We start from the raw sequence: 8,446 nt of genomic DNA, 5'->3' as shown, positions 1-8,446 counted from the left end.
TGTTTTGGAGGATTCAGCCTTGGTCCACTGTCTGAATGTTTTATAGTCTGTCCAGAGATTTACTAGAGGTGACTCAGTTTGGTTCCATAGTGTGACTATGGAGGATATAGCCTGTGTCCAGTGCTTCGTTGATGGAGACAGAATATGAGTCCATGGTATGAGTGTATCAGGTACAGACTTAATCCAAGGCTTTACTTTTAGAAATTCATATTGAGACCACAATGTGAATATATTGATGATGGGCTCTCTCCAAGAAATTATTGCTATTGATTCAGCCTGGGGCCACTGTGATGTGATTTTATCAGACACAGGCTGTATCCATGGAATTACCGTAGGAGATTCACTCTGGGACCTTGGTGTTGATGTGACTACATAAGACATAAGCTGTATCCATAGATTTATTCTTGATGATCCATCATGAGACCATAGTTTAACTGTATCAGATACAAGCTGTGCCCATAGATTTACTTTTGGAGAATCATCCTGAAGCCATTGCTTGACTGTGTTAGATACATGCTGTGTCCATAGATTTACTAAGGGAGATCCAGTCTGAGATCCTTGAGTTATTGTGTTGAGTATATTCTGTGTCCATCGATTTATAGTTAGAGATTCATCCTTGGGCCACAATGTAATTATGCTGAATACAAGCTGAGTCTCTAGGTTAATTTCTGGAGAGCCATACTGAGACCAAGAGGTGATTGTCCTGGATTCATGCTCTTTCCATAGGCTGACTGCTGAATATTCATCCTGGGACCATAGTGTGATTGTGTTGAATTTATTCTGTGTCGATACATTTACTATTAGAGATCTAGAGTGAGGCCAAGATGTGACTGTATCAGATACAGATTTTGTCCACAGATTTACTTCTGGAGTTTCAGTTTTAGGCCACAATGTTACTGTGTTAAATACATGCTGTGTCCATAGATTTGCTATAGGAGATCCAGTTTTGGGCCAAAGCGCATCAGATACAGTGTGTGTCTGTAGATTTCCTGCTAACAAACTAGCCTGTGGCCACCAGATGATTGTGTTGGATACATACTGTGTCAGTTGATTTACTATTGGATATCCAATCTGGGGCCACAGTGTGATTTTATCAGACATAGGCTTTGTCTGATGTACTACTAATGATCCAGTCAGGAATGACAAAGTGACTGCATTAGATACATATTGAGTCCATAGATTTATTTCTGGAGAATCAGCCATGGCCCACTCTGTGACTGTATCAGATTGTGCCTGAGGATTTCCTGATAAAACATCAGTCTGGGCCTGTGATGTAAATGCATTAGCCATTGCTTCAGTCCTGGGATATACTGCTGGATGTTCATTCTGAGTCCATTGTATGATTGTATCAGCTACAGGTGAGCACCTGTGGGAACTCACATCTGTAATTTCAGCCTGGGGCCATGTTATGATTATATCAGTTCCAGACTGTGTCCAAGGATTCAATAAAGATTTAGCCTGGGCACAGACTGTGACAGTATTAGACATAGGATGTGTCCATAAATTTACTGCTGGCATTTTAATGAGTGTCCCTGGTATAACTGTATCAGTTTTAAACTGTTCATAAGGAATTGCTTCTAGAGATTTAAACTGGGTCCATAGTGTGGCTATATCCATTTCAGACTGAAAATAGGGGTATACTGCTGGAGAATCAGACTGGGTCCACCATAAGAATGGATCAAATATAGTTAGAACACAGGTGTTTATTGCTGGAGACTGAGAATGCAACCATGATCTTACAGTATTACTGACAAATTTTTTCAAGGATTTTGTTGTTGGCAGTTCAGCCTGGGTCCAGAGCATGACTGTATCAATTTTAGACACTGTGAAGGGATTTAGTACTGCAGATTCTGCCTGTATCAGTATGACTGTATCAGATACAAATTGTGTCTGTAGATTCACTGCTAGAGAATCAGCCTGAGCCCACAGTGTGGCCATCTCAATTTCTTTCATATTGACTTTATCTTGGTTCCAAGAGCTAATAGACTGTATCCAGGGATTTAGTTCTTGAAATTTAGTCCTTGTCCGTGTTGTGACTGTATTAGTTAACATTTCTGTCCAATTATTTACTATTGTAGTTTCTGCATGAGTCCATAGTGTAACTGTGCCAGTTCTGGATTGTATCCAGGGATTTTCTTCTGCAGTTTCCACCTGCATCCACAGTGTAACTGGAGCAGTTTCATATTGTATCCAGGGATTTAAATCTAGATGATGCTGAGTCCATTCTGTTAATGTGCTAGCTTCATGTTGGACCCAAGGGTTGATTACACGAACATCTGCCTGAATCCAGGATCTTAATGTACTAGTTTCAAGCTGAGTCCAGAATATCACTTTATCACTTTCATGTTTATTCCAGGGCCTAATTGTATAAGCGTTATGTTTACTCCAAGCACTTAATTCATCAGCCACATACAGGTTCCAGGGTCTGTCTGTTTCAGTTATAGAGTGTATCCAATAGTAAACTGTTTGAGTTAACTGCTCTGTCCATTGTGTAACTGTCTCCATTTGAGTAAATTTGACAGTGTCAGTCTCACTCTGAATTATTGATCTGGTAATATCACCTTTAAATAGGGTCTTTAGGTGGGTTATTTGAAATTCTGTCTCTATCCAAGGTTTGAATGTAGTTATTTGTCTATGGAACCAAGATCTAAGTTTAGCAGGTTTAGTCTCAGACAAGAAAAGGATCATCTGAGATTCAGGTTGGCTCCAGGTTATTATTATATTAGTTAGTGTATGGAACCAAAATCTGATGGTGTCAGCTTCAGGTTTTGTCCAGTGTATGTCTTTATAAACTTTAGATTCTATTAAGGATCTAAAGGTAAATGTTTCAAGTTTTATCCATGGTTGGATGCTACCAACTTCAGACTGAGTCCGAAATCTAATCATTCCTTTTTTTGGATAGGTCAAAATTTTGTCTTTACCTTCTTCAGTTTGGATTCTGGGTCTGATTATTTGAAATTTAGGATGGATCCAGGGTATAATTCTTTTAGATACAGCTTGTAACCATGGAATGACTTTCTCAGCTTTGAGTTGAGACAAGGGTTTTCCTGTTTGGCTTTCTGGATGGGTCCAGGTTTGGATTATGACTGTTTCAGATTGAATCCAGGTCCTCATGATATCAACTTTAGAGTGGATATATGGCTTATTTACATTAGTAATAGAATAGATCAACAGCCATGTAGCTTCAGTCTGGACCTGTGGTTTTAGTATAATAGCCTCATGTTTACTCAAGAAAGTAATTTTATTTATTTGTTGTGAGGGTTTGATTTTATTGACTTTGTCTTGGGTCCAAGATCTAATAGTGTTACTTACAGATTGAGACCAAAGTAAAGACATACGAAATGTAGAGGAAGTCCAAAATGGAGTTGGCTTAGATTCTGGGAGAATCCAGTGTTCATCTGTATTTTCTATAGGTTCTTGAGAATCAAAAATATTAAATACTGGATAAAACCATGGTTTTAAAGTATGAGTTTCTATAAAGTTTTGGGATCCATCGTGGTTAGAATGAGTTTCTATTTCAATTTTACTAACACTTAAAGAGTCCCATGGATGTAGGTTATAGTTTTCTGGTTTAACACCAGTATTAACTCTATCAGTTACATGGTATATTTGATTTCTAATGCCCTCTTCATGAGATTGAATCTGCACCACCGTTACTATTTTATCTGTTTCAGAATGTGTCCCAAGTTCAACACTAGGAGTCAGTTCTAGCCAGGGTCTAGCTAAAAGTTGACCATAGAAAGGAATCATACTAGACTGAACTTGAGACTTAACCTTACTAATCTCAGAAGGAATTTGAGACCCATCGATATCATTTGAAAACAGAATCCAGGATCTGTCATGATTAAGTAATGGTAAAGTATTAAGCCCAATTATACTAACTAATGATTTAATCCAGGATCTTACTGAATCGGTCATAGTTTGATATTGATATTTCACTGCATCTTTTTGAGGAAGGTCCCAGGGTATATGCTTATCTGCTTTTTGGGTTTTCTTGAGTCCAGAAGGAACCAAAGATTCAAAAATTTCAGCTCCTGCAGTATTCCTTGACTCAGCTATGTTAGTAGGATCCCATTGTTTGGTAACAGAAGAGGTCCGGAATTGCAACATTGGAAATTTTCTAGCTGAAGAAAGATGACTACTTTGAAAGTATAACCATTTGTCTTCAGGAAAAAAGTCCCTATTTTTTGAACCAAAAGATATTGGAGGAGGAATCCTTTGCTGTCTGTTCAGTGAGGAAGTGCTTGATTTCATCAATGAATGTACAGATAATCCATGGGAGGCTAGAATGGCAGAACCTCTGTTAGGGCTAAGTTTATCTTGTGAACTTTGTTCTACTCCAGAAGAGAAACTGCAGGGTAGGGGAAAAATAGAATCCAGTGGCTTCTGGGATGCCTTGATAAGCTGCTTTATCCAAGGAAGGTATGGGGCTGTCTTGATGACTAGCATAGGGTAATAACAGGCCATTGACTCACTGACCAGGCCTACCAGTTCCCAGTGACTGCCAAAGAGACAGAGAACAGGACTACCTTGCTGTACCTGAAGGAGGAAACAAACATAATTCATATATAGACAGATAGACTTTTATACCTTTTTCTGCCACATGTATATCCTAAATAATATAATGGACACTAACAAATATTACATAGTACATAATTCAGGAACTTCAAAGTATAAGAAAACTTAGACACAATGATTGTAATTCTGATAAAAGAGGAAAAACAAATGCTAGAGGAAATATATAAAAAACTTCCAAACACTAAGAAATGTTATTTACTGAATATCTTTTTCTTATCCTGAAAAGTATTTTTAGAGAGAGCACAACAATCATAAAATGACTGTGTCTCTCTTCACCTCTACTGCTAATACTCTGGATCAAGTTGAGTACTCTGATTCACCTTTTATTGTTAAACCTGGGCCCCCAGTTTGTCCTCAACCATCATGAACCAGGGACCTCCCAATTTTGTCACTGCTTGTGGGCTAATATTTTACTTTTGTATTTCTTGCCAACCACTTATCAAAAACAAACAAAAAAAAGGTAAGATTCACATGGGTAAGGATATTTATAAGCTTTTTACACTACTGAACCTTATTACAAGAGCTAAAAATGTTTAGGCCTTCAATATTTAATGATGAAATGACTACTAATTGTCTTTGCACTGCATATTACATTAGTATGTTACAATGTAAAGAGTACAAGTACTCATTAGTAAAATTTTCATTGGATTACTAAAACTGGTTTCTTTGATTTTAAAAAGCCAGCTTTTGTCCCACAAATGCCTCAAAATTTAAATAGAAAAGTTAAGTATATGGGGGAAAAAGCCAGCTTTTATACTATTTCCAGTATAGGAAATACTCTACAAACGCCACTTTTTCCATAAAATCTCTCTGAGGCTTCCACTATTTAATCAAGTCTGGAAAAAATCATAACATTGTAATATGGTTCTAGTTGTTTATTTTTCTGTCCCCATTTTCTTCTGTATCTCTGCTCTCTCTTTTCTAGGTTTTTCTGTCAGGTGTGTGTAGGCTTCGTGAAGAGAGAGACAGAAACAGTGAGAAGAGAAGTGAGAATTCACCTCCTTCTCCAACCCTAACCAAGAGATGGTTATGGCAATTCCTTCACTTCCATTATTTTAGTATTTGGGGCATGCATGCACATATGTTTAATGTGATTTTTCAAATCACTGCGACTCAAACCATAATTGACCATGTAGAAGTTCAGCACTTTAACCACTATGCCCTCTTCTGTATCACTTTTACCAACATTTTCTAAAGAATTTTTTCCCAGATAATGTCTATGCATAAATATTCTTTTTATATTTATCTCTATAATAAAGAGCTGCTCTATTTTCAAAACCATTTTAAGGGAACCAGCAGTTAGCATAATGGCTATGTCGCTGGACTCTCACGTAGTTGACCACGGTTCACGTCCTGGACCTGGTGGCTTAAAACCCACGCCGGGCGCATGTGTGTGTGTGCCCAAGATCCCGAGAGGAGAATGGAGGAGAAGAGATTGTGGCATGGCCATCCCCTCTGGGGGATGATTTCTTGCTTTCTGTCTCTCTGTCCTTGTCTGGCGAGAGCATGCGCCCTATAGTGAAAAACCTCTCAAAAAAAACCAAAAAAACATTTTAAGCATATAATCAATATGTTGACATAACTCACCCTGTTTGCTTTGTATATCTACTGTTCATGATAATTTTTTTTATAATACTACTGGAAATATTATAATTAATTATTACAGTATACTGTACACTTGGTATTTTTAGAAATAAAAAGTTACGGTCCTAACTCTTAGGTCCAAATGGTTTTGGATCGTATTTTTGAGAACTGGTATGAGGCTCATTTCCTTCTTATTTGTCCCCTTATTGAGATCAAATGCTGAGTTCTAATCTGTGTTTTTAAGTTTTAAACTTCTTAGGTATTGATTTTACAACTGTTTTCTTGTAGTATTTTGAATTTGAAAATATTCTGGTAATCTTTCTTAGAAAAGATTAACAATCTCATATTTCTTCTCTGTCATGAATTCCAATCTTTGCCATAGCTCCAATATTATGAAATTTAAGTGACTTTTTAATTTTTGAAATTCTCACTTACTTTATCTTATATTTCTTTTTAATAATTTTATTTTCTTTAATTATATCTATCATATAACTAAATATTATTCTCTCTAAAATGTAACATATAATCTCAAGGAGGCTTTAAGAAAAAGTTAATAATATTCTTTAAAAAAATTTATTGATAAACAAGTTTTTTCACACCTAAATCTATGTTAATATTTTATTTTATTCTCAAGATAAATAATTGGGCCTCATCTATATAGACATTTTTATTTACAGACTGTTTACACTTGGTCAAGTGAATTAAACAGTTATACGTGCCTTACCAATGGACATAACATTGTGAAAAGTCCATTACTTAGCAATTTTGTTGTGGTATAAATGTTATAGACATAGCTGGTACAGTTTAGTATAGTCTATATGCTACTTATGGTATCACCATCATATATGATGTTGTTCACTACTGACTAAAACGTTATGTAGTTTATAACTATATTAATATTTTTACAACCCATTCCAAGATTTAACCACAATTATTCACAGTTTTCAAAGGTATCTTTAAAAAGTTCTCAATTTTAATTTATAAATCCTAAATTTTTTTCCCAGTGAAAATACTTCTGATTTGAGGTATTATGAATAGGTATCTCTATGGATATTTATAGCATTTTCTGTACAATCCCCTCCCTGTACCAGTAGTAACTTCACCCTGATATACTAAGTACCCAGCAGTCTTCTTGTGGCTTACTCCAGATACACAAATTATTAGTCTTAGTCATGTGGATGTTTTGATGGTTGCAGAATGAAAGGTCTAACATTTTAACTGACATCTTCTTGATACTGGTCCCAAAATAATAGTGTCCTAGAAAAACAGTGATGAGAAGGACGTAAGAAAAGGATTATTATGTCTCTTGAGCATTTATAGCATTGTCTTCTTTTATGTTATAGTTTTCAAATTACACTGAATTTACAAGATATTTTGACTCCTTTTTAATTTCTACCTTATGTTATACACATTTAATTCATACACTCTTGGATTCCCTACCTTCTTGTATTTTCCCAAGTATCATTTAAACCTAATATTAAAATATAAGATGATTATAACCCCTGACATTTACTTAATTTATTTTTTACTGTAATAAAGTAGTATAATATAGATTTGATTTTACTAGATTTTTAATAAACTTTCTGCTTAATTTTCACTTCAACTTTAAAAAATAATAATAATCCAAACTACATTATGACACAGCAGAATATTAGTATTGTGGCTTACTCTGAAATTGATATACCCTGCAGTTTCTGTACTGGCAGTGATAACAGCTCTTCCAGATGTTATAAGAATGAAAAAGTGATATTTCTTCCCTCCTGATAGGGTATTGTAGAAGGACCACTCCTATGTCTCCTTTGACTGAGTCTGTTCCAACTTGTTTATTAGAACTGGGGTAAAGGCAGATTTTATGGCCAACTAAAATACCTTCTTGGTCAATGACTTCTGAAATGTCAGAGTGCAAAAATTTCCTAATGAAATAGAAAGATAGGGAACAATATAATATTAGAATGAGAAGAACATTTTCATTACGCTTAAATGTTTACCCACTTAAAGTATTTAATTACATAGCAATGTACTCCAACAATTTTTACTTTATATACCTGTAAATTGATTAAGCTGCCTTCATACTATAGTATTTTCTAAAGAAGATCAAGGTCTTTTTAGTACATCAAAATCCAATGCAAATATAGTGAATAATGACAAAAAATATCTAAAAAATATGCATAAGGAAAAAATGGTTTCTTTATCATGGATCTAACTATACTTACAGTTTAGTCAGACAGCTGGCTGTGGAGAGGATCCACCATCGACTCAGAATAATGCCCTGGCAGGTTTCCGC

Source organism: Tupaia chinensis, unplaced genomic scaffold (genome assembly GCF_000334495.1).
Source record: "Tupaia chinensis unplaced genomic scaffold, TupChi_1.0 Scaffold140391_1, whole genome shotgun sequence".
NCBI classification, from domain to species: Eukaryota; Metazoa; Chordata; class Mammalia; order Scandentia; family Tupaiidae; genus Tupaia; species Tupaia belangeri.
Note: the sequence above shows the minus strand (reverse complement) of the source record.